A 23487-nucleotide genomic window follows, 5' to 3' on the forward strand; every position below is an offset into this window, starting at 1 on the left:
AAACTTTATAGCTAAAACGAAAGCCCTACCAACAATACTCATATTTAAATTTTCTTTTCAGTTGGGAAAAAGAAATGCTTGGTTTTGTCCCACTAGATCTGTTTCATGACTTTTATGAGTTACAATTGAGAAATATTACTGTGGTCTGTGATGTAATGGGAAAGAAGTAAAACTTAGGGTTATGTATTAAAGGAAAATGAACAAAATGTAAAATAAGGAATAAAAACTTAAAAATCAATATTCTGTATATACTTAGTTTAAAAACCTTAAATAATTGAATAGTAGTAATTCAAGAGGCCATTATTAAAGAAAGAACCCTGCTCCCAGAGGCAACTGCTTTTAAAAACCTCTTTGGTTCATATCTCCTGGGTACATAACACCATGCTTCTAAATAATATGCTTATAGTGTTTATTTTTTGGTTCATCAACTTTAGACATTCTCTGTTGACTTCTTGCTATGACAGATGTTTTCAGTCCCACTTCTCACTACTGACCTTCCTCGTACGACGGTCACTGAGCTGGTGCCTCTCTGGGGTTCTGCCCAGAAGATTGGCCTTCCTTCTTCGCCGCAGCCCCTCTGTGAGTATTCTGCTCTTCCGCTCCCTCCACTCTGCTCACTCAGTTCACGTTCTTCCATCTGTTTTCATCCTTCAGAACCATGGGCAATCCACCTGGTCTTTTTAATAAATATTTTTAATTAAAATCATTTTAACAGTTCTTGAGAAAAATTTAGGTCCTTAGCAGGAAGAAGAGATAAACACAAGCTTATATACTTGCACCTTGAACTGAAAGAGGATTAGGCCAAAGTTTGTTGTTGTTGTTATTATTATTAAAAATATGTATAGTATGTGGTGTTTTCTTTTGTTTTTGTTTTTTTGTTGTTGTTGTTGTTGTTGTTGTTGTTTGAGACAGAACCTCAAGCTGTCACCCTGGGTAGAGTGCTGTGTCATCACAGCTCACAGCAACCTCCAACTCCTCGGCTTAAGCCATTCTCTTAAGCCTTCCAAGTAGTTGGTACTATGGGCGTCCGCCACAACGCCTGGCTGTTTCTTGGTTGTAGTTGTTGTTTGGCAGGCCCAGACTGGATTCGAACTCACCACCTCTGGTGTATGTGGCTAGTGCCTTAGCTGCTTGAGCTACAGGTGCTGAGCCAAGTATGTGTTTTTTAAAAGTCAGATATTTAGAATATTTTATCTTTTTTTTTTAGACAGAGTCTTACTTTGTTACCCTCTGTAGAGTGCTGTGGCATCATAGCTCACAGCAAACTCAGACACTTGGGCTCAAGTGATCCACTTTCCTCAGCCTCCTGAGTAGCTGAGAGTACAAGCACCACAATGCCTGGCTATTTTTACGGATAGTCTTGCTCTTGCTCAGGCTGGTCTTGAACTTGTGAACTCAGGTGATCCTCCCGCCTCAGTCTCCCAGAGTGCTGGGATTACAGGTGTGAGCCACCTCACCCTGTCTTAGAATGTTTTATTTTTATTTATTTATTTATTGTTCGAGACAGAGCATCACAGCTCACAGCAACCTCAAACTCCTGGGCTCAAGCGATTCTCCTGCCTCTGCCTCCCAAGTAGCTGGGACTACAGGCGCTGGTCACAATGCCCGGCTATTTTTTTGGTTGCAGCCGGCATTGTTGTTTGGCGGGCCCGGGCTGAATTCAAACCTGCCAGCTTAGGTTTACGTGGCTGGCACCTTAGCTGCTTGAGTCACAGGCACCGAGCCAGAATGTTTTATCTTAAAAAATTATAAATCTCTCCCCCGACATCTTCCTTCTTAAGTATTTTAACATAAATAACATTTTTTTTCATATGCTTATACTATAATATTCCCCACATTTTGACTTTTAGGTTGTTATTTAAATAACTAATGCTTCTGTTGCTTCTCCCAATGAAAAAATTTATACATTAATTTTGATTATTTCTTTAAGGATAAATTTGTAGGAATGATCATTGGTGAGTCTTAAGAAAACAAACATTTTTTGAGATTCTTAATAAATATTACTAATTACGTTCTAGAAAGGCTTTGCTAATCTGCATTTTCACTATCGTTGCATTAAAATGCCAATTTTTACTATGTCTTTAAAACTATCAGGAACTCGGGCGGCGCCTGTGGCTCAGTGAGTAGGGCGCCGGCCCCATATGCCGAGGGTAGCGAATTCAAACCCAGCCCCGGCCAAACTGCAACAAAAAAATAGCTGGGTGTTGTGGCGGGCGCCTGTAGTCCCAGCTGCTCGGGAGGCTGAGGCAAGAGAATCACGTAAGCCCAAGAGTTAGAGGTTGCTGTGAGCCGTGTGACGCCACGGCACTCTACCTGAGGGTGGTACAATGAGACTCTGTCTCTACAAAAAAAAAAAAAAAAAAAGAACAAAACTGTCAGGAACTTTTAAAAAATGTTTGATTATGCTAGGTTAAAAATAAAGTAATTTTATTTCAAAAGTTACCAAGAAAGTTGAACACCTTGCAGTTTTTTTTTTTTTTTTTAGTAAATTGCGTGTTTTTGTTTTTTGGGAGGGGGTTGTTATTGTTTGTTTGTTTTGAGATTCTTTGTTGCTATTGTCCCCAGTGGTGTCATAGCTCACAGCAACTTCAGAACTCTTGGGCACAAGGGATTCTCTTGCCTCAGCCTCCTAAGTAGCTGGGATGGCGGGTGCCTGCCACAACACCTGGCTGAGATGGGGGTCTTGCTATTGCTCAGGCAGGTCTTGAACTCCTGAGCTCAGGTGATCCACCCACCTCGGCCTCCCAGAGTGTTAGGATTACAGGCATGAGCCACCTCGCCCAGCCTGCATGTGTTGTTTCAAAGGTTTGTAAGAGTAATTCTTTGCCTTTAAAGATTATGCCTGTTTTGACATATAGAAATTTTATTTTTTTCTCTAATTACATTTTCCTATGTTTTGTTCCATTTCTTTAACGCTGAGAATAATGTTTCTTATTCCTAGAATCAGATAAAACTGGAAATTTTGAAGATAGCTTTCAATTTGGAGGGTGGGTGGCACGGAAGAAGCTTGATAGAAGTTGTTTTAGAAATACTGGCCTTTGGCTTGTGTTGAAAATCCATTGTCATCATTTAGATTTTGTATTGTTGCTGCTTCCAAGTATGACCTGTTGACTTGTGCTATTAAACACCTCACAAAAGTACCTTATACCATGTAAAGCTTCGTAGACATATGAGATGTTTAACTCATTGTTCTGGGTAATCTGGCTAAACTAGTCTTTCCACTCAAAGGGCATGATACTTAAGCTTTCTCCTAATGAGTCATGGAATATCACCAGGGAATTTCTCACTATTTGGCATAATTCCATTAGGAACTTCTGCTGGTGGGGAGTTTTGTCCTTTTGGAGGAAAAATTAACATTTGGGTCTAGGCTAAGAGAACTTTTCTGACATTTTAGACTTATAAGTAGGAACATATTATAAATGTTTAAAAAAGCATTTTTGGCAGTGCCTGTGGCTTAGTGGGTAGGGCGCCAGCCACATACACTGAAGCTGTCGGGTTCGAACCTGGCCCGGACTAGCTAAAACAACAATGACAGCTGCAACAACAAGAAAAAAATAGCCGGGCATAGTGGTGGGCGCCTATAGTCCCAGCTACTTGGGAGGCTGAGGTAAGAGAATCGTTTACGTCCAAAAGTTTGAGGTTGCTGTAAGCCGTGACACCATGGCACTCTACCCAGGGTGACAGCTTGAGACTCTGTCTCAAAAAACTCTTTCTCTCTCTCTCAAAAAAATCCTTTTAAGAAGTCTAAATGGCAATGGAGTAAGAAGGCAGCATAGTAAAAAAGAAAAAAAAAGTTATTGGGAAGGGAGATTGGTTTATGAATTGGTTACACAAAATAGATCAGGAGCCGGGCGGCGCCTGTGGCTCAGTGAGTAGGGCGCCGGCCCCATATGCCGAGGGTGGCAGGTTCAAACCCAGCCCCGGCCAAACGGCAACAAAAAAATAGCCGGGCGTTGTGGCGGGCGCCTGTAGTCCCAGCTGCTCGGGAGGCTGAGGCAAGAGAATCGCGTAAGCCCAAGAGTTAGAGGTTGCTGTGAGCCGTGTGACGCCACGGCAGTGAGACTCCATCTCTACAAAAAAAAAAATAGATCAGGAGCCTGGGCATAGTGGCTCATGGCTTGTAATCCTAGTACTCTGGGAGGCCAAGGCAGGTGGATTGCCTGAGCTCAGGAGTTTGAGACCAGCCTGCGCAAGAACAAGACCCTATCTCTAAAATTAGCTGGGTGTTGTAGTGGGTCCCTATAGTCCCGGCTACTCAAGAGGCTGAAGCAAGAGAATGGCTTGAGCCCAAGAATTTGAGGTTGCTGTGAGCTATGATGCCCTGGCACTATACTGAGGCCAACAAAGTGAGAATCTGTCTTCAAAAAACCAAACAAATAAACCTTGATACCATGAAGTTGTCTGTCTAGAACAATCCCAGTGTTGGTGGCAAAATCCATAGCAAGTTGAAACCAAAGAATAGCAAATGATCAATGGGATTGTATTTAGGAATGCTGAGTAAATACATACATTTACTACTGCTACTATTATACATTGAAGAAGTACTAATCCCATGATTGTGGATCAATAATATACATCTCAAAAATATATACATCTCAACAAATTAGGTATAGAAGAAAAAAATATTTACGGCAAAAGGGCTTTAAAAAAGTTCAGCTTTTTTTTTTAGAGACAGAGTCTCACTTTGTCGCCCTCAGTAGAGTGCTATAGCGTCACAGCTCACAGCAATCTCTAGCTCTTGGGCTTAGGCAATTCTTTTGCCTCAGCTTCCCCAGTAGCTGGGAATACAGGCGCCCGCCACAAAGCCTGGCTATTTATTTGTTGTTGCAGTTTGGCCACGGCTGGGTTTGAACCCACCACCCTTGGTACATGAGGTTGGCGCCCTACTCACTGAGCCATGTGTGCTGCCCTCAGCTTTCATTTTTGACCTTTAAGAAGAAAAAAACAAATAAAACCTAACTTAAAACCCTAGGAAAAGAATGAATTATATAGAATTTTATATATATGTGTGTGTGTATATAATTAAGCAAAACAGATTTCTTTTAAAAGTCAGGAATAATAAAATGATAGATATCACTATTGTTCATACTTTTTGTTGATGTTCTAGCTCAGTGGTTCTCAACCTTCCTGATGCCGCAGCCCTTTAATACAGTTCCTGTGGGTCGCCACCCACAGGTTGAGAACTGCTGTAATCTAGCTAGTGCAGGAGGATAAGACAGGCAAGACACTTAGTAACTAAATAATGAACTACTGAATGATTATCTAAGAATCTAGGAGAATCAACTAAAAGTTAGAAATAAGAGCCAATTTAGGCATCTGAATAGAATATTTAAAAATTGGTAGTTTTATCTAATAAATGAATTAGGAAAAAGTCTCAAAACAGGAAATTGACAAATTGCTTGTTACTGAATTATAATTAGCATATAAAATAAAGCTCAATGTTACTAACAGAATAACTAGTATTTTTGCCTACTTGATTATAATACAGACTGTTATTTGTAGCTAGATATAGTGAATTTAAAACAGCCATAAGTATTGAATTGACTAGATAATTAGCAGGTAATAGTGAAATATTTTAAACCTAGGGATGGATTTCATTAAGTTTACAAAAAGAATTTTTTTCTTTCTTTTTCTTTTTTTTTTTTTTGAGACAGTCTCAAGCTGTTGCCTTGGGTAAGTGCCATGGTGTCATCATAACTCACAGCAACCTCCAACTCTTGGGCTAAAGTGATCCTCTTGCCTCGGTTTTTTGTAGTTTTAGTAGAGATGGAGTGTCACTCTTGCTCCATCTGGTCTCGAACCCGTGAGCTCAAGCAGTACACTTGCCTAGGCCCCCCAGAGTAGTAGGATTACACTCTGGCCCACAAAAATAATTTTAAAACCATTTTGCTTACCTGTTCTTCATCAATGAAGAAGACTAGGAGAAAGAAGAAGAAAGGATCTCCTGCTTGGAGTGAAACAGCAGGACTTTCCAAGAATAAAGGACTTCCTGCCTAAAGTTAAAGCAAGCACAGGATAGATGAATCGGAATAGTTTCTGGAAAATGTGCATTGGTAATTAAAAACTAAATTTGAACAAGCTGGTGGTTCAGTTTTATTATATAATGATCAATATAATTTTTCTTTTTCTTTTTCTTTTCTTTCTTTCTTTTTTTTTTTTATGAGACAGAGCCTCAAGCTGTTGCCCTGGGTAGAGTGCTGTGGCATCACAGCTCACAGCAACCTTCAACTCCTGGGCTCAAGTGATTCTCTTGCCTCAGCCTCCCAAGTTGCTGATACTACAGACGCCCACCACAACGCCCAGCCATTTTTTGGTTGTAACTGTCATTGTTGTTTGGCAGGCCCAGGCTGGATTCGAACCCGCCAGCTCTGAAGGATGTGGCTGGTGCCTTAGCTACTTGAGCTACAGGCACCCAGCCTTCTTTTTTTTTAATGTGAAAGAGTAAGGATGCAGCAAGAGATTTGGTAAGAAGGCAGTTTCTTGCTTTAGTATATTTGGTACAGAGTTCATTTATGATTTGTTATTATTAGCATAGGACTTGGTGTAACAGCTATTTAAAGTCAAGTAAGATACCAAGTTACACAAAACTTTTATAACAGTTTTGCACAGTGGTAGTATCATAGCCAATGAGGTTTATTTGTGGTGCAATTATTGCTAATTGAAAACTTTTCCTAATACCCTGCCACGAGCATGTGAAAGATAGTTGGCATTGGCAATTTTTGACATTCTCTTAAGTTTGCAGAATTAAAATTACTTTGATGTCATGACAAACAACTTATTTTTCCATGTTAGATGTCAAATTTATATAATGTGATAGGCTGGGTGCAGTGACTCACTCTTGGAGGCCAAGGCAGGTGGATTGCTTGAGCTCAGGAGTTAAAGACCAGCCTGAGGAAGGTGGAGACCCTGCTCTACTAAAAAACAACAAATCTAGCCAGGCTTTGTGGCGGGTACCTGTAGTCCCAGTTCTGGAAGAAGCTAAGGCAAGAGGATCTCTTGAGCCCAGGAGTCAGGTTGCTGTGAGCTATGACACCATGACACTCAACCCCAGGGTGACAGAGAAAGACGCTGTTTCCAAAAAATATATATAGTGTGATAGTTGGCTGCCAACTTTGTAAATATTAGGTGCATTTGGCCCTAGGTCCTCTATGGTTCTGTAACTCTACAACTTAGATTTTATAAAGAGATGAGGTAGGGAAGACACTGAAAGTAAGGGTACGTGACATGGTTCATTGAATGTGCAATCCTAACCTTCTTCTGGTGACATTACTTATGGGGTGTGGTTTCCTTTATCACAGCGATTGATGCAATGAAAAGCTAGTGGAGGCCCAGGCATGGTGGCTCACACCTATAATCCTAGCACTCTGGGAGTCTGAGGAGGGTGGATTGCTTGACCTCATAAGAGTTCGAGACTAACCTGAGCAAGAGTGAGAGAAATCCTGTCTCTAAAACTAGCTTGTAGTCCCAGCTGCTTGGGAGGCTGAATGAGGCAAGAGGATCTCTTTTTTTTTTTTTTTTTTTTTTTTTTTCTCCCATTTTTTTTTTTTTTATTGTTGGGGATTCATTGAGGGTACAATAAGCCAGTTACACTGATTACAATTGTTAGGTAAAGTCCCTCTTGCAATCATGTCTTGCCCCCATAAAGTGTGACACACACTAAGGCCCCACCCCCCTAAGAGGATCTCTTGAACCTGAGAGTTTGAGGTTGCTGTGAGCTATGACACTAGGGTACTCTATCCTGGGCAACACATTAAAACTGTCTCTTAAAAGAAGGCAAAAGCAAAGCTAGTAAAGATCATCAAAGAGCTTGGTATACTAAGTACTAGATGAGACACTGTCCATGTATGAATGTATTCCTTAAATAGATCTGTGGTAGGGCTATGGTGAAACAGATAAGATCATTAGAAGACAGCAATCATGAATATTTTAGGCTGGAGTTGAGAGAAGCTTTTCTCAGCATGACAAACCAGGTCATGGAAGCCACAAGGAAGGTTGTCTTTATTAAAAACTTGATATTGCGGCTTGGCACCAGCTACATACACCTGAGATGGCGGGTTCGAATCCAGACTGGGCCTGCCAAACAACAATGACGGCTGCAACCAAAAAACAGCTGGGCCTTGTGGTGAGCGCCTGTAGTCCCAGCTACTTGGGAGGCCGAGGCAGGAGAATCGTTTGAGCCCAGGAGTTTGAGGTTGCTGTGAGCTGTGTTGCCATAGCACTCTACCCAGGGCTACAGCTTGAGGCTCTGTCTCGAAAACAAACAAACAAATAAAAAAACTTGATATTGCTTAAACATCTGTTTAGCAAAAAAATGAAAATTTAAGTGGATAAGACAAATTGGGGACTTTTCAGGAATTTTAAATTTTTATTTATTGTTGATAAGAAGGTCTTGGCTGTGTTGCCCAGGCTAAAGTGCAGTGGCTATTTACAGGTACAATCATAGTGCACGGCAGCCTGGAACTCTGGGGCTCAAGCTATCCTCCTCCTTCAGTCTCCCTAGTAGTTGGAACCACAGGTGTGCACCACTGCACCTGGCTGCCACTTACTTATTAGGTTCATGGTACTTGGGAATGTTTATTGTCAGCCCATTTTGACCTCTTCTTTAGATTTCTTATTTGTATCACACTTCCCCTCAGAATTCTGTAGTTATTCACATCACAGTTACCTGAGTATTGTGAGAAAAAATGAGGGGAATTCTACCCACTCATATATAGTTACCAGGCTTTTTTTCCCTTTTCTATATGCCCAGGATACCATTTAATGTTTAAATTCAGTACCGTCCATTTGACAGATGTTTTGTTTATTCAATATTATTTTTTTCTTGGTTTGTGAAGTATGTTTTCATTATGCACATCTAGTTATTATAGAATGTTCTAAGTATTTTATTTGTGACATTTTAGTATTTTAATCTCTTTAGGAATACCGATTTAACTTAGGTAAATCTCGTTTTTCTATTATTTTTACCCTTTATAACTATATAATTTTTTATCTTTTCATTTGAGGTACAATTTCTTTAATGTTATGACCAATATTTGTTTTTAGTTGTTTTATATTTGTTTTCTTGCTTACCTTTAAGGCCTGCCATTGCTTTATAATGTCTTTTTTCAAGCCTTCTTTAAAAATCATGTTTCTAGCTAGACATGGTGGCATACACCTATAATCCTAACACTCTAGGAGACTGAGATGGGAGGATCTTTTGAGCTCAGGAATTCCAGACCAGCCTGAGTAAGAGTGAGACCCCATCTCTACTAAAAATAAAAAAATTAGCCAGGCGTTGTGGTGGGCTCCCATAGTCCCAGCTACTCTGGAGGCTAAGGTAGTAGGATTGCTTGAACCCAAGGAGTTTGAGGTTACTGTGAGGTAGACAGAGGCCATAGCACTCTTGCCTGGGCAATGGAGTAAGACTCTTGCCTCAAGAAAAAAACATTGTCGGTGGCTCATACCTGAGCTCATAGCCTGAACCAGAGCTAGACCTTGTCTCTAAAAATAGCCAAGTGTTGTGGTGGGCACCTGTAGTCCTAGCTACTTGGGAGTCTGAGGCAAGAGATTTGCTTAAGCCCGAGAGATTGAGGTAGCTGTGAGCTATGATGCAACGGCACTCTTACCAAGGGTGACAAAGTGAGACTCTTGTCTCAAAAAAAAGCATAAAGAAAAAAATTGTGTTTCTGTAATTTCCTTGAGACTGTTGTCTGATGTCTTCCTGGTTTTTTACATCTGTTAAGTGGTTGAAATGAACGTGAAGTGAATTAGAGTAGAGAGCCAGGAACCTCAACACTATGTTAGGAAACGTCTGAGTATGAGATATTCATGCAATTGGTGATAACAAGAGAGACAAGGGAGATGTCAGCTGACCGCGAGAGGAGGTACTCATACGTGAAGTACAGTAACTTACCTAGCTTTGTTGTGCACAAGTAAGTGCATAGGGAGATAAGAGCAATTAGATAGTAAGTAAAAGGAAACCAATGCTTGAAAAATCTATACAGAGGAGCCTTAATTTAAGTAATATATGGGAAAAATTAGGATGAAGTAAAGTGATCCATGATTCTTAACCTCAGATGGTGGCTGTAGGAATCATTCCTCCTGTCCTCTGCTTGACCACCCTTGGGGTGATCATATCCCTGCAATCCCTGGCTGAGAATCACTTGTTTCCCCAGTGTGATGTAATTGAAGGTAAAAGGTAAGTTGAAAACCACTGCTCTCTGGTACTAGAGGGGAAACTGATAAGAGACCAATTGGGATGTAAACTTAAAAATATGGCTCTACTAAATCAAGAAGACATTTTTAATTGAAAGTGACAGAAATTAAACGAAAATGAGTTTAGACAAAAAGGAAATTTAACTCTTAACCACATTTATAGAAGGGCAGGATTGGTACCAAACATTATGTTCAGACTTCTCTTCCCTGTTGGCTATTTCATTTTCTCATGTCAGCTCTGTCTCTCTTTGAGATTTGAACTGTGGCCATTGACAGACTTACATAGTCCAGCTTCCATGGACTGGGATCCCTTCCTTCCTTAATTCTAATTTGAAAAACCCTCTGGAAGACCTCTTTCACTCTCCTATAGACTAGGTGTGCTGAGGAGCTTGTTTGGCAGTTCCTACTAGAAATAGATAGCTGGAGGTGAAGTAGTATTTCCCAAAAGTATTCAAGTTATGGACTTGTTCTCAAGATTCTAAAGAACATTGACTGTATTCCTTTTATATCCTATAATCTGATGAGCAATTTTAAAGGAAGAAAATGGTTAACTAACATTTACTACACCCTAAAATGGGACAGTCTTCTGTGTTGCAACATTACCATGGGTATTTTGATAGTTTACAGATGAAGAAAATTAGACTAAAAAAAAGAAATGGCTGTAAGTTGACAATGCTAGTGAGAGAGATGAGATTCAAATCCAGGTTTAATTGACATAATGCTACACTTTGTGCCCTAATTTTCTATTGTGACGGGGCTTTCAGAAGTCCCCAAATATCTTGGTCTTTGTCACATTTATTTCTAAAGACAAGATTGAAGTAGTTGATGTTTTATAGTGTTAGGGCATAATAGTTTCTGTACTGTGGGGACTTCCCACTGCAGTATATCTTGGCAGAGATGTAAGGTGATGCTACTGTATTTAAGTATAAGCGACAATGTACTTAGAATTTAATATTGAAGAACCCTTAGATTAAGTGTTTGAAGAAGATATAAGCAAGGTGACACATTGCTGGTTGCAGAATGTCCTTAAGCAGAATGTTATTTTAGGAATGTGGTTCAGAATTCTGCTAAGCAAATTCTTTTGGAAGCTATTGAGAAAATCCTTGTAAGACAGGATCTCTGACCCCTTCTGCTTATCTCTTTCATTTTCCTTATGTTTTTGAAGCATTGTTAAATAAATTTATCTGAAATTGTTTTTGATTAGGAGATTGGCCAGAAAAATATTCTTATTTTAAGTAGAGCTTTAAAGGTTGATCAGAATCTGTAAAAATGATTAAATTGATAAATCTTAGAGTCTATAGAGAAAATAAAATGAACTTTTTTTTTTCTCGAGGCAGAGTCTTACTTTGTCACCATTGGTAGAGTGCCAGGGTGACATAGCTCACAGTAGTCTCAAACTCTTGGGCTCAAGTGATCTTCTTGGCTCAGCTTCCCAAGTAGTTGGGGGCTACAGGCATCCACCACAACTCCTGACTATTTTTTAGAGATGAGGTCTTGCTCTTGCTCAGCTGGAAATAAAATGAACTTTTGCAATTGTCTGGTGATTACTTTTTTTCAATACTGATTAGTCATTGGAAGAGTGAAAAAAAGAAATGTTTTGTCAGTGACTAGGCTTATACAAGTTAGTTTTTTTTTTTTTTTCCGTAGAGACAGAGTTTCACTTTATTGCCCTCGGTAGAGTGCCGTGGCGTTACACAGCTCATAGCAACCTCCAACTCCTGGGCTTAGGCGATTCTCCTGCCTCAGCCTCCCGAGCAGCTGGGACTACAGGTGCCCACCACAACGCCCGGCTATTTTTTTGTTGCAGCTTGGCCGGGGCTGGGCCTGAACCCGCCACCCTCGGCATATGGGGCCGGCACCCTGCTCACTGAGCCACAGGCGCCACCCATATATAAGTTAGTTTTTATGTTTTTTTCTTTGCAGTTTGTGGCCGGGGCTGGGTTTGAACCTGACACCTCCGTAAAATAAAGTCATTTATTTTGACAAACCAACTGAATACTTGATTTTAAGAGTTCAAAGTGAAGGTCAGACTCTGAGGACTTAAACCGCACCTGTATCAGGGACTGGTCCCCTGTACTGTGGGGTGGCTGTAAATAAAATGCTGCATGGCTTCACCAGAGAAGCACTGCTCTGCCCATCGTGCAGACAGGTGTCCTGGGAGGCAGGTGCCAGGCACAGGCTCCAGAGTGGTATTCAAAGAAAAAAAAAAAAAAGAGTTCAAAGCTGTAGTAAAAATAGTCATTTCCCGGAAACTCACCTTGCAGCCAACTGTGTGTTACATAAATAAACATGATAAGAACGCTATTCTCTGAAGCAGGAGACTATAACCCAGTGGTTCTCAGCCTTCCTAATGCTGTGGACCTTTAATAAGAGTTCCTGTGGGTTGCGACCCACAGATTGAGAATCGCTGCATAACCATTGAGACACAGGAAAATCAGTACTAGACTATAAACCTAGGTTTGTATTTGACTTTGTAGCAGTAAGACTTAGTGATTAGTACTGGCATAATGTATTTATAAAGTAACTTACTTCCTTAATAGTCAAATATAAGATGACATGTAGTTGGGTCTTGAATATTGTTATTCTGAGTCTTCATATTTTGCAGAGGCTCAGTGTAGGTTTATTTTCTCGTGTAATGACTGAAAAACAATTTCAGACTATACGAAACCTTTTCAGAGTTAAAGAACTTTATTATTGGCTTGGCACCCATAACACAGTAGTTACGGTGCCAGCCACATACACCGAGGCTGGTGGGTTCAAACCCAGCCCAGGCCAGCTAAACAACAATGACAATGGCAACAAAAAAAGTAGCCAGGCATTGTGGCAGGGGCCTATAGTCCCAGCTACTTGGGAGACTGAGGCAAGAGAATCGCTTAAGAGTTGGAGGTTGTTGTGAGCTGTGACACCAGGGCATTCTACTGAGGGTGACATAGTGAGACTCTGTCTCAAAAAACAAACAAAAAACTTCTATTGAGAAAAACATTAAGCATATAATAATACCAAGTAGACAGATTGAGATAATGAGCCTGTCTGTCTTCACTTAGCCTCAACAGTTACTAGGTTATGGCCACTCTTGTTTCCTCTCTTTCTGTCCCTCTCCATTAAGATTTTGAAGCACATCCCAACATGATCATTTGTATATAAACTTTCTGGTATGTATCTCTAAAAATGGCAGAGAAAACCTCCAGCACAATATCATGTTAAAATGTTGTTAATTTCTTGGGTGGCGCCTGTGGCTCAGTCGGTAAGGCGCCAGCCCCATATACCGAGGATGGCGGGTTCAAATCCGGCCCCGGCTGAATTGCAATCAAAAAAATAGCCGGGCGTTGTGGCGGGCGCCTGTAGTCCCAGCTACTTGGGAGGCTGAGGCAAGAGAATCGCTTAAGCCCAGGAGTTGGAGGTTGCTGTGAGCCGTGTGACACCACGGCACTCTACTGAGGGCCATAAAGTGAGACTCTGTCTCTACAAAAAAAAAAATAAATAAATAAAATAAAAATGTTAATAATTTCTTAAAATTATCTAATACCTAGTCAGTCTTCAAATTTTCCTTTTTCTCATAAATGTCATACACTTAAAATGTCTGCATTTTTTAAAACTGCAGTTTTGTCTTCTGTTCTCCTTATAGTATATTTGCTAAAATTCCACTTCCTTTAGCATTCCCACAGAGTAGATTTTGCTAATTGTGTCCTAAGGACGTCCTTAAACACATTTCTCTGTATTTTTGTAAGTTGGTTATTGTATCTGGGAGTTTGAACAGGTTCAGGTTTGTCAAGAGATACTTACTGTCTGGTTATCTTGTAAACTGCCTTGATGAATATGACAAAAAGACATTTCAATTTTTCTTTCTTTCTTTTTTTTAATTTTTGTTTTATATCTTTTTCTTGCCTCAGCCTCCCAAGTAGCTGGGACTACAGGCACCCGCCACAACGCCTGGCTGTTTTTTTGTTGCAGTTGTCATTGTTGTTTAGCTGGCCTGGGCCAGGTTTGAACCTGCCAGCCTTGGTGTGTGTGGCTGGTGCCCTACCCACTGAGCTACGGGCACTGCCCTCCATTTTTTTCTTCCTCACTTCCCTCCCTCCCGAGTGTCATTATGTCTTGCCCTTGGTAGAGAGCTGTGGCATCATAGCTCACAGCAACCTCAAACTCTTGAGCCTAAGTGATTCTCTTGCCTCAGCCTCCCAAGTAGCTGGGACTACTACTACAATGCCTGGCTATTTTTGGTTGCAGTTGTCATTGTTGTTTAGCAGGCCTGGGCTAGGCTCGAACCTGCTAGCCCTGGTGTATGTGGCCAGTGCCCTACTCACTGAGCTACAGGCGCTGAGCCACACCCTCCATTTTTCATTTCTTATCTAAAAGTGGGTATATAGAAAGAAACCCTATTTGATCAAATATAATAATAATAATTCGATTACTTGACAGTACAATTTGTATAGAAAAGAAAATTAAATGTTTGATTCTTTTGCTTTCTTAAATTGGTTTTCAAAATAAGAAAATGGGGGCGGCGCCTGGGGCTCAGTGAGTAGGGCGCTGGCCCCATATACCGAGGGTGGCGGGTTCAAACCCAGCCCTGGCCAAACTGCAACCAAAAAATAGCCGGGCGTTGTGGCGGGCACCTGTAGTCCCAGCTGCTCGGGAAGCTGAGGCAAGAGAATCGCGTAAGCCCAAGACTTAGAGGTTGCTGTGAGCCGTGTGATGCCACGGCACTCTACCCGAGGGCGGTACAGTGAGACTCTGTCTCTACAAAAAAAAAAAATAAATAAGAAAATGGTTTACTAGCATCCTGTAGTGATGTGACCAACTAGTTTTTGTTTTTGATATTACAGTTATAAACACACAGATTTCAACATTTGTGTCTCAATCCTTTATGATTATTAAACATTATTGAGACTCTAATTGTCCTGTATTTGGCCAGTAGGAGCCTTTTCAGGTTAACTTTTGAGACCTTTTAACCAGACCACAGTATTATTTGATAGTTTTCTTTTTATCTGGTATGTATAAGTCTAAAACATTTCTTGCTCTAAATCTGAAATTAATCATTTCTCTGAAGAGCCCTGGTCCCTTTAAATGGTAAACATACAGGAGACATTCGGGGCACTAGGGATGCTCATTGCTAGTGGGTTGGTCATCAGTAAACAGGGCTAAGAAATACATATATTTTAAAGCTATGTCATGAATGAATCCATGTTGATAATTCCAGGAGTATAAGGTTTTTACTTTTCATGTCCTCTGTCCATTCTTTGTATCTCATTCTCAACACGTTTGCTCATTACTTATACTTATCCAAATCATTACTGTCAAGGGTATTTCCTTGTCTTATTTTCCTTTTTGTTCATGGTTTGTAGACCACTCTGGCCCACAGTGATTTCCAGATTCACGGCCTGCATGCATAACTCCCACTTAACGATCATGTGACGCTCTAAGATTTATTGAGTTTTAAAAAGCAAACTATAACATACACAGAAAAGTGTATAAATGTCATGTACAACATACCATTACCAGCACTTCAGAAGGCTGTTTCATATCTCCTCCCAGACGCTACTCTTACTCCTCCCTAAACAAGAAAGAAAAAGAAAAAAGTGATAATTATTGTCTCAATTTTAATACTATTGATTAGTTTTGCTTACTTTAGAACTTTAAAATTTTGTGTTTTAGCGTGCATGACTTTTGTGGGAAAGAGAGATCTTTATAGCTCTATCCAGCTCTTGTGTTTCCAGGTAGCATTCACAAAAGAGGTTGAGGTTATCTTTTCTTTTTTTGAGACAGAGTCCCACTTTGTTGCCCTCTGTAGAGTGCATTGGCATCGTAGCTCACAGCAACCTCAAACTCTTGGGCTTAAGTGATCCTCTTGCCTCAGCCTTTCCAGTAGTTGAGACTATAGGCGCCCGCCACAATGTCCGGCTACTTTTAGAGACGCAGTCTCACTCTTGCTCAGGCTGGTCAGCTCAGACAATCCACCCACCTCAGCCTCCCAGAGTGCTGGGATTACAGGTGTGAGCCACCTGGCCCTGCTAGACTTTAACTATAATGTTGCAAATATTCTCTCCTACTCTGTCATTTGTTTTTAGACTTTATTGCTGTACTGAATATTTTGTGTGGTATAATTTGCTAAGTTCTGTGCCCTGATTAGGAAGGCCACCTCCACTCAAGGTTGTTTTAAAAATCATAATTCTATATTTTCTTTTAGTTAGGTTTTATATCTGTTTGTTTATTTCTGTAATCCATCTGGATTTGAATTTAGTATGAGGTATCCATATCAACATTTAATGCAGTGATGATGTTTTAACATATTCCAGCCCTTTCCATTTAAGAAACTCGATTGAATTTTATCTACCTGTGGCTACTGCATTTTTCTACCCACCATCAAACTTTCTGCTTGGATTTTTCTACTTTAACTTCCTTCCGTCATTTCAGTGTTGCCTGCGTGGATTCAGCCTCACCATTACTTTTAAACTAGCTATGCCAAGGGCAGCCGTGGCTGCCTTTTTACTGAACCTAGTATGCTGGATTTAGACTGCTCCTCCCTCCCCTATTCCTCCCTTCCATCCACCCTTCCCTCCTCCTTTCTCTCCCTCCCTCCAATCTATCTCCTTCTTTCCCCTCTCCCTCCCTGTCACCCTTGATAGAGTGCCTTGGCATCATAGCTCACAGCAACCTTAGTCTCTTGGGCTCCAGAAATCCTCTTAGCCTAAGCCTTCCGAGTAGCTGAGACTATAGGTACCTGCCACAACGCCTATCTAGTTTTCCTATTTTTTTTTAGTAGAGACAGGGTCTCACTCTTGCTCAGTCTGGTCTCAAACTCCTGAGCTCAGGAAGTCCACCAGCCTCGGCCTCCCAAAGTGCTAGGATCATAGGCATTAGCTACCTCCCAGGCTTTAGACCACTTCTTTCCTAAGCAGTGTGCTTTTATCATTGGTGGGTACTTTTCTCCTTGAAGTACATTGCTTTGGGCTTTGATAAAATTTTCCTCAGGTTTTCTTCTTTCTTACCTGGCTTACCTTTCTTAGTTGCTTGTACAGCCTCCTATTTTTTTTTTTTTTTTTTTTTTGTAGAGACAGAGTCTCACTTTATGGCCCTCCGTAGAGTGCCGTGGCCTCACACAGCTCACAGCAACCTCCAACTCCTGGGCTTAAGCAATTCTCTTGCCTCAGCCTTCCGAGCAGCTGGAACTACAGGCGCCCGCCACAACGCCCGGCCATTTTTTGGTTGCAGTTTGACCGGGGCCGGGCTTGAACCCGCCACCCTCGGTATATGGGGCGGGCGCCTTACCGACTGAGCCACAGGCGCTGCCCCAGCCTCCTATTTTTTAAACCCCCAACCTGTTGTATTTTCTAGAATTCATTCATTTATATCCTTTGCAATTTATACTTAGGATTATCCTCGGATGATACCATCAATCTTATGGCTTCTTTTATTCTTCGTTTATTCAAGCATATTCCATATTCTGATAACCTCCAAGTCTCTATCTTTAGTTCAAATATTTTTTTTTTTTAAAAAATGTATTTATGCTCCATAGGCTTTTAAAACTAAACCCATCATCAGGCCAACCTTCAAACTCTAGTACCTCTTCTTACATTTCTCATTTCAGTGCATGAACTGATTCCCACCCCTGTACTTTAAAAATTAAGGTCAAATTTACATACAGTCAACCAAGGTAAAGTGTACTATTCGATGGTATTTGGTGTATTCAAAGCGTTGTGCAACCACCAGCTCTCGCTAGTTTCAAAACTTTTTTATCATCCCATTAACCACTGTCCTATACCTATAAAGTAATCATGCCTCATTTCTCCTTCCCTCTATCTACTGGTAACCTCTAATTAACTTTCTCTTTCTCTGGATATATCATATAAAAGAAGTCATGTAACTTTATGTCTCATAGTTTCCAGGTTCATCCAGTTGTGACATGTATCAGTATTTTATTTTTATTGCCAAATAATTTTCTATTGTATGTATATATTGCATGTGTCTAACTATTCATTTGTTGATGGACATTTGAGTTGTTTCTACCTTTTGGCTTTTATAACCAATGCTGCTACAAACATTCATATACAACCTGTGTGAAAGGATGTTTTCCTTTTTTAGGTGTGGAATTGTTGGGTCTTAGGGTAACTCTCTGTTCAGCTCTTGATGGATTGTTTGTCATTTTTGACTTACTGCTTTAATCCCTATATCACCACATGTGGTTGATTGCTTCTATCTCCTAAATATCTTTTTATTTTTCCTTTTTGGAGACAGAGTCTCACTTTGTTGTTCTCAGTAGAGTCCTATGGTGTCATAGCTCACAGCAACCTCAAAATCTTGGGCTCAAGTGATTCTTTTGCCTCAGCCTCTGAGTAGCTGGGACTACAGCTGCCTGCCACAATGCCCAGCTATTTTTAGAGACAAGGTCTCACTCTGGCACAGGCTGGTCTCAAACCTGGGAGGTCAGGCAATCCTCCCACCTTAGCCTCCAAAGTGCTAGGATTACAGGTGTAAGCCACTGCTCCTGGCCTCTAAATACCACTTTTTTTTGAGACAGAGTCTCACTATGTAGCCCTGGATAGAGTGCCATAGCATCATAACTCACAGCAACCTCCAACTCTTGGGCTTAAGTGATTCTTCTCTTGCCTCAGCCTTCCAAGTAGCTTGGACTACAGGCACCCGCCACAACACTTAGCTATTTTTTTGTTGTTGTTGCGGTTGTCATTGTCCTTTAGCTGGCCCGAGCTGGGTTCAAACCCGCCAGCCTTGGTGCATGTGCCTGGCGCCTTAACCACTGTTCTACGGGCACCAAGCCTAGATAGCACTATTTTTATTTATTGATTCCACTAACCAGATACTTGTGGTACACTTTTCAGGATTACTGTAATAACTTTCTCTTTGGTTTCTTTGTCTGTTTTTTTTTTTTTAAGAGACAGTCTTACTTTGTCGCCCTCAGTAGAATGACCAAAGTGTCCCTAAGCTCTTGGGCTTAGGCAATTCTCTTGCCTCAGCCTCCAGAGTAGTTGGGACTACAGGCGCCCACCACAATGCCCGGCTATTTTTTGTTGCAGTTTGGCCGGGGCCGGGTTTGAACCCGTCACCCTTGGTATATGGGGCCAGTGCCCTACTCACTGAGCCACAGGCGCTGCCCTGGTTTCTTTGTCTTTACCAAACCAGGCCTTATTTATTTAATTCTACCTGTGCTGTAAGAGTGGGTTTTGCTATTATAAATCTCAGGAGATCTTCCTGTTGTTTTATTTAGAAAGAGAACAACCCTTCAAGGGTTAACATTGCTCTCTGGGTGTAGTCCAGACTTAAATGGCTTACTAAGGCCCATTGTTGGCCAACTTATGACATTCTAGTTTCTACTGCTCCACCCTCTGTTCTAGTCATACACTGATCTCCATATTTCAAGATTTTGTACGTGCTGCTCTGTCTAAACCTAACACTCCTTTACTCAAATTCTTTGTCTCTGTAAAAAATATATTTTCTTTAAAATTCTTTTTGTTGACACATAGTGTGCATATTGGGGGGTACTTTATATACTTTGTAAAGATCAAATCCGTATAATTGGGATATCTATTACTGTAAATATTTGTCTTTTGTGCTTGAAATATACAATATATTCTTTTTGTTTGTTTATTTGTTTTTGAGGCAAAATCTCATTTTGTTGCCCAGGGTAGAATGCCATAGTGTTATAGCTCACCACAACCTCAAACTCTTGGGGTCAAGTGATTCTCTTGCCTCAACCTCCCAAGTAGCTAGGACTACATGTGGCTGCTACAATGTCTGGCTGTTTTTAGAGATGAGGTCTCACTCTAGCTCAGGCTGGTCTTAAACCCATGAGCTCAGGCATTCTTCCAGCCTCAGCCTCCCAGAGTGCTGGGATTATAGTCGTGAGCCACCGAGCCTGGCCAATATATTCTTATAAACTAGAGTTACCCTACTAATCTAGCAAACACTAGGTTTTATCTTGTCTATCAAACTTTTTTGTTCGTACTAATTAACCAGTCCTCCTTCAGTCAGCCCTCCCAATTCTTTGTCTTATTTCTTTTCTTTTTAGAAGCCTTTGCTGACTTTTTATGATTATGTTTTGTGTCCTTCTTTTGTGTTTCCCTAGATTTCTGTACTATTGTTGGAGCATTTACTAAACATTCTTTTCTTGACTTTTTGCTTCTCTGGGTATCAAGAGCTGATGATAGTTAAGTGCCATGTTGGGAGTACAGGCTAAAAGTATAATTAATTAGTAGGAATTTAGCAGATGTCAAAAGAACATTGTTTGATAAATTATTTAGAAGAGACCTCATGGAAGAGGATAGAACTTGACTTTGAAGGAAGCATTCATGAGGTATGGTAATGGTCTGCCATTGTAGGTTTGATTAAACCGCTAGGTATTGACACATTTAGTCCTAAGAGAATCCACAGTAGCTGCAAAAGATGTTCAAATGTGAGATGTACGACATTCTTCAGTATAACTTTTGCATTACTGATGTGGAATAACAAAGGACACACTCAAGCCTATAGAAGAAAAACATGGAAAAAATGAGCAAAAGTTTATTTTATTTTATTTTATTTATTTTGAGACAAGAGTCTCAAGCTGTTGCCCTGGGTATGGTGCTGTGGCGTCACAGGCAACAGCAACCTCAAACTCTTGGGCTTAAGCTATTCTCTTGCCTCAGCCTCCCAAGTAGCTGGGACTACAGGGGGCCGCCACAATACCCAGCTATTTTTTGGTTGCAGTTGTTGTTTTAGCTAGCCCAGGCCATGTTAAACCTGGGGTTCAGCCTCAGTGTATATGGCCGGTGTCCTACCCACTGACCTACAGGTGCTGCCCAGACTCGGGGTTTGAGACCAGCCTGGGCAACATAGCAACATACTGTCTCTATATAAAATAAAATTAAAAATTAGGTGGTGTACTAGCATATGCTTGTAGTCCTATCTATCTGGGGCGCTGAGCTGGCAGAGGTTACAGTGAGCTATAATAGTGCCTGGGTGACATAGTGAGACCTTGTTGTCTCTTATAGAAAAAGTAAAAATAGGGCAGCGCCTGTGGCTCAAGGAGTAGGGCGCTGGTCCCATATGCCGGAAGTGGTGGGTTCAAACCCAGCCCCAGCCAAAAAAAAAAAAAGAAAAAGTAAAAATAAATTTCTTATGTTTTGAATTTTGTTTTATAGTACTATAAAATAGTACTAAAGTAGTACTAAAGTCTATTTTGCCTAGTCGGTAAAAATATTAGACCTATAAAAAAACTCCCCTCAAATTTTGAGTAAAATTTTTGATGTTTACATATAAACATTCACTTTGGCTTTCTCCATGTTTTGCTGGTGTGTTAGGGTATTAAATCTTAATTGTTGAAATGGTACCATCTCTGATTGCTCAAAAAAATTATCTTCTGGGCGGCGCCTGTGGCTCAGTCGGTAAGGTACCAGCCCCATATACTGAGGGTGGTGGGTTCAAACCCGGCCCCGGCCAAACTGCAACCAAAAAAATAGCCGGGCGTTGTGGCGGGCGCCTGTAGTCCCAGCTACTCAGGAGGCTGAGGCAAGAGAATCGCCTAAGCCCAGGAGTTGGAGGTTGCTGTGAGCTGTGTGAGGCCACGGCACTCTACCGAGGGCCATAAAGTGAGACTCTGTCTCTACAAAAAAAAAAAAAAATTATCTTCTCTGCTTGGTGCCTGTAGCTCAAGGGGCTAAGGCACCAGCCACATACACCAGAGCTGGTGGGTTGGAATCCAGCTCCGGCCTGCCAAACAACAATGACAACTACAACCAAAAAATAGTTGTGGTGGGCGCCTGTAGTCCCAGCCACTTGGGAGGCTGAGGCAAAAGAATAGCTTAAGCCTGGGCGGTGCCTGTGGCTCAAGAAGTGGGGCGCTGGCCCCATATACCGGGGGTGGCAGGTTCAAGCCTGGCCCCAGCCTAAACTGCAAAAAAAAAAAGAATAGCTTAAGCCCAGGAGTTGGAGTTTGCTGTGAGCTGTGATGCCCCAGCACCACTCTACCCAGGGCTTGAGGGTCTGTCTCCGCCCCCCCCCCCCCAAAAAAAGTATCTTCTCAATTACAGACATACTTTGCTCAGTCTTCTATAGCACTCTTGAGTTATGTTATACTTAATTTTCTTTTTTTTTTTTTTGTAGAGACAGAGTCTCACTTTATGGCCCTCGGTAGAGTGCCGTGGCCTCACACGGCTCACAGCAACCTCCAACTCCTGGGCTTAAGCGATTCTCTTGCCTCAGCCTCCCGAGTAGCTGGAACTACAGGCGCCCACCACAATGCCCGGCTATTTTTTTGTTGCAGTTTGGCCGGGGCCGGGTTTGAACCCACCACCCTCGGTATATGGGGCCGGCGCCCTACCGACTGAGCCACAGGCGCCGCCCTGTTATACTTATTTTCATCATCAGACGGAGCTTTTTGAGTATGATGGCAGGTGTCATATGAGAATTGCCTACCTGTTCAGAGTATATCCTTTCAGTCACACTCCCTTCTTGCCTGTTCTTTGTATCCATTTTCCAACTTGAGCCAATCAATGTTCAGCTCCTCTGGTAGGTAAAACATTTGACAATTTTATTAAACCCTATATATCTCTAGAAACTGTTCAGGTTTTGAACGCCTCCTTACCTGCTCCCTAAGATCTCTTTGGGCTGTTTCCGCCCCCATCTCACTAGTCTCTTGCCTCTATTCTTGTCCCCCACTCTGGTCTTCCTTTCTCTGTATCAGAACACTCTCTCTAGAAGAGAAAACCTGACAAAATACCACAGCCATTTCTTGTAGGCCCTTGCAAGTTTTCATTAGCTACTTCTGTGTGCTGGAAGCTGTGGCTGGCAGAAGGGTCAACACACACAGGTAGAACAGATGGGGCCTCTGCGATCCTTCTGCTGGGAGTCTGATGGACCATGTAAGAACAACAGCTGTAGACTGACCCTTGACTATAGGAAACATGTAAAATAGATATACAGATGTCAATATAAATGAAAGTTAAGCTCAGTAAACTCCAATGAAAAGTTATTTCTGAAAGTATATCCTAAAGTCCACAGCATAAGAATTAGTATTCTTGATTTGATTATAGTTCTTTCTGAACCAGAATATCTGAGTTATGGGCCTGGATATCTGCATTTTAACCAGCTCTCTTAAAAGATCTCTGTAGGGCTGTCTAGAATGGTAAGAGCCTGGCTGGACACAACGGTATGAAGGCAGTACAGTTGGTCTTCTGGATAGTTTGCTTGACCTATGGCTTCCTTATGCTATAGAAATGGAAATGTTTTGGCCATCAGGTAGCATTTTACCTAGAAAAGTATATCCTTGTAATGGTTTAGATCTTATGATATCTATGCTCAAGT

At 41.3% G+C, this 23487-nt stretch overlaps 1 protein-coding gene and 1 non-coding gene across 2 annotated transcripts in view; both read left to right on the forward strand.

Annotated features, from left to right (window-relative positions):
- UBE2G1 (ubiquitin conjugating enzyme E2 G1) overlaps positions 1-23487 on the forward strand; it is a 113464-nt gene that overhangs the window by 56558 nt on the left and 33419 nt on the right. The gene's annotated exons all lie outside the window — the stretch shown is intronic.
- LOC128571307 (U4 spliceosomal RNA) lies at positions 6598-6736 on the forward strand. Its single transcript, XR_008375740.1, has one exon. It is a non-coding gene; the product is annotated as a U4 spliceosomal RNA (small nuclear RNA).

The sequence above is a fragment of the Nycticebus coucang genome, chromosome 18 (assembly GCF_027406575.1).
Source record: "Nycticebus coucang isolate mNycCou1 chromosome 18, mNycCou1.pri, whole genome shotgun sequence".
Taxonomy (NCBI): Eukaryota; Metazoa; Chordata; class Mammalia; order Primates; family Lorisidae; genus Nycticebus; species Nycticebus coucang.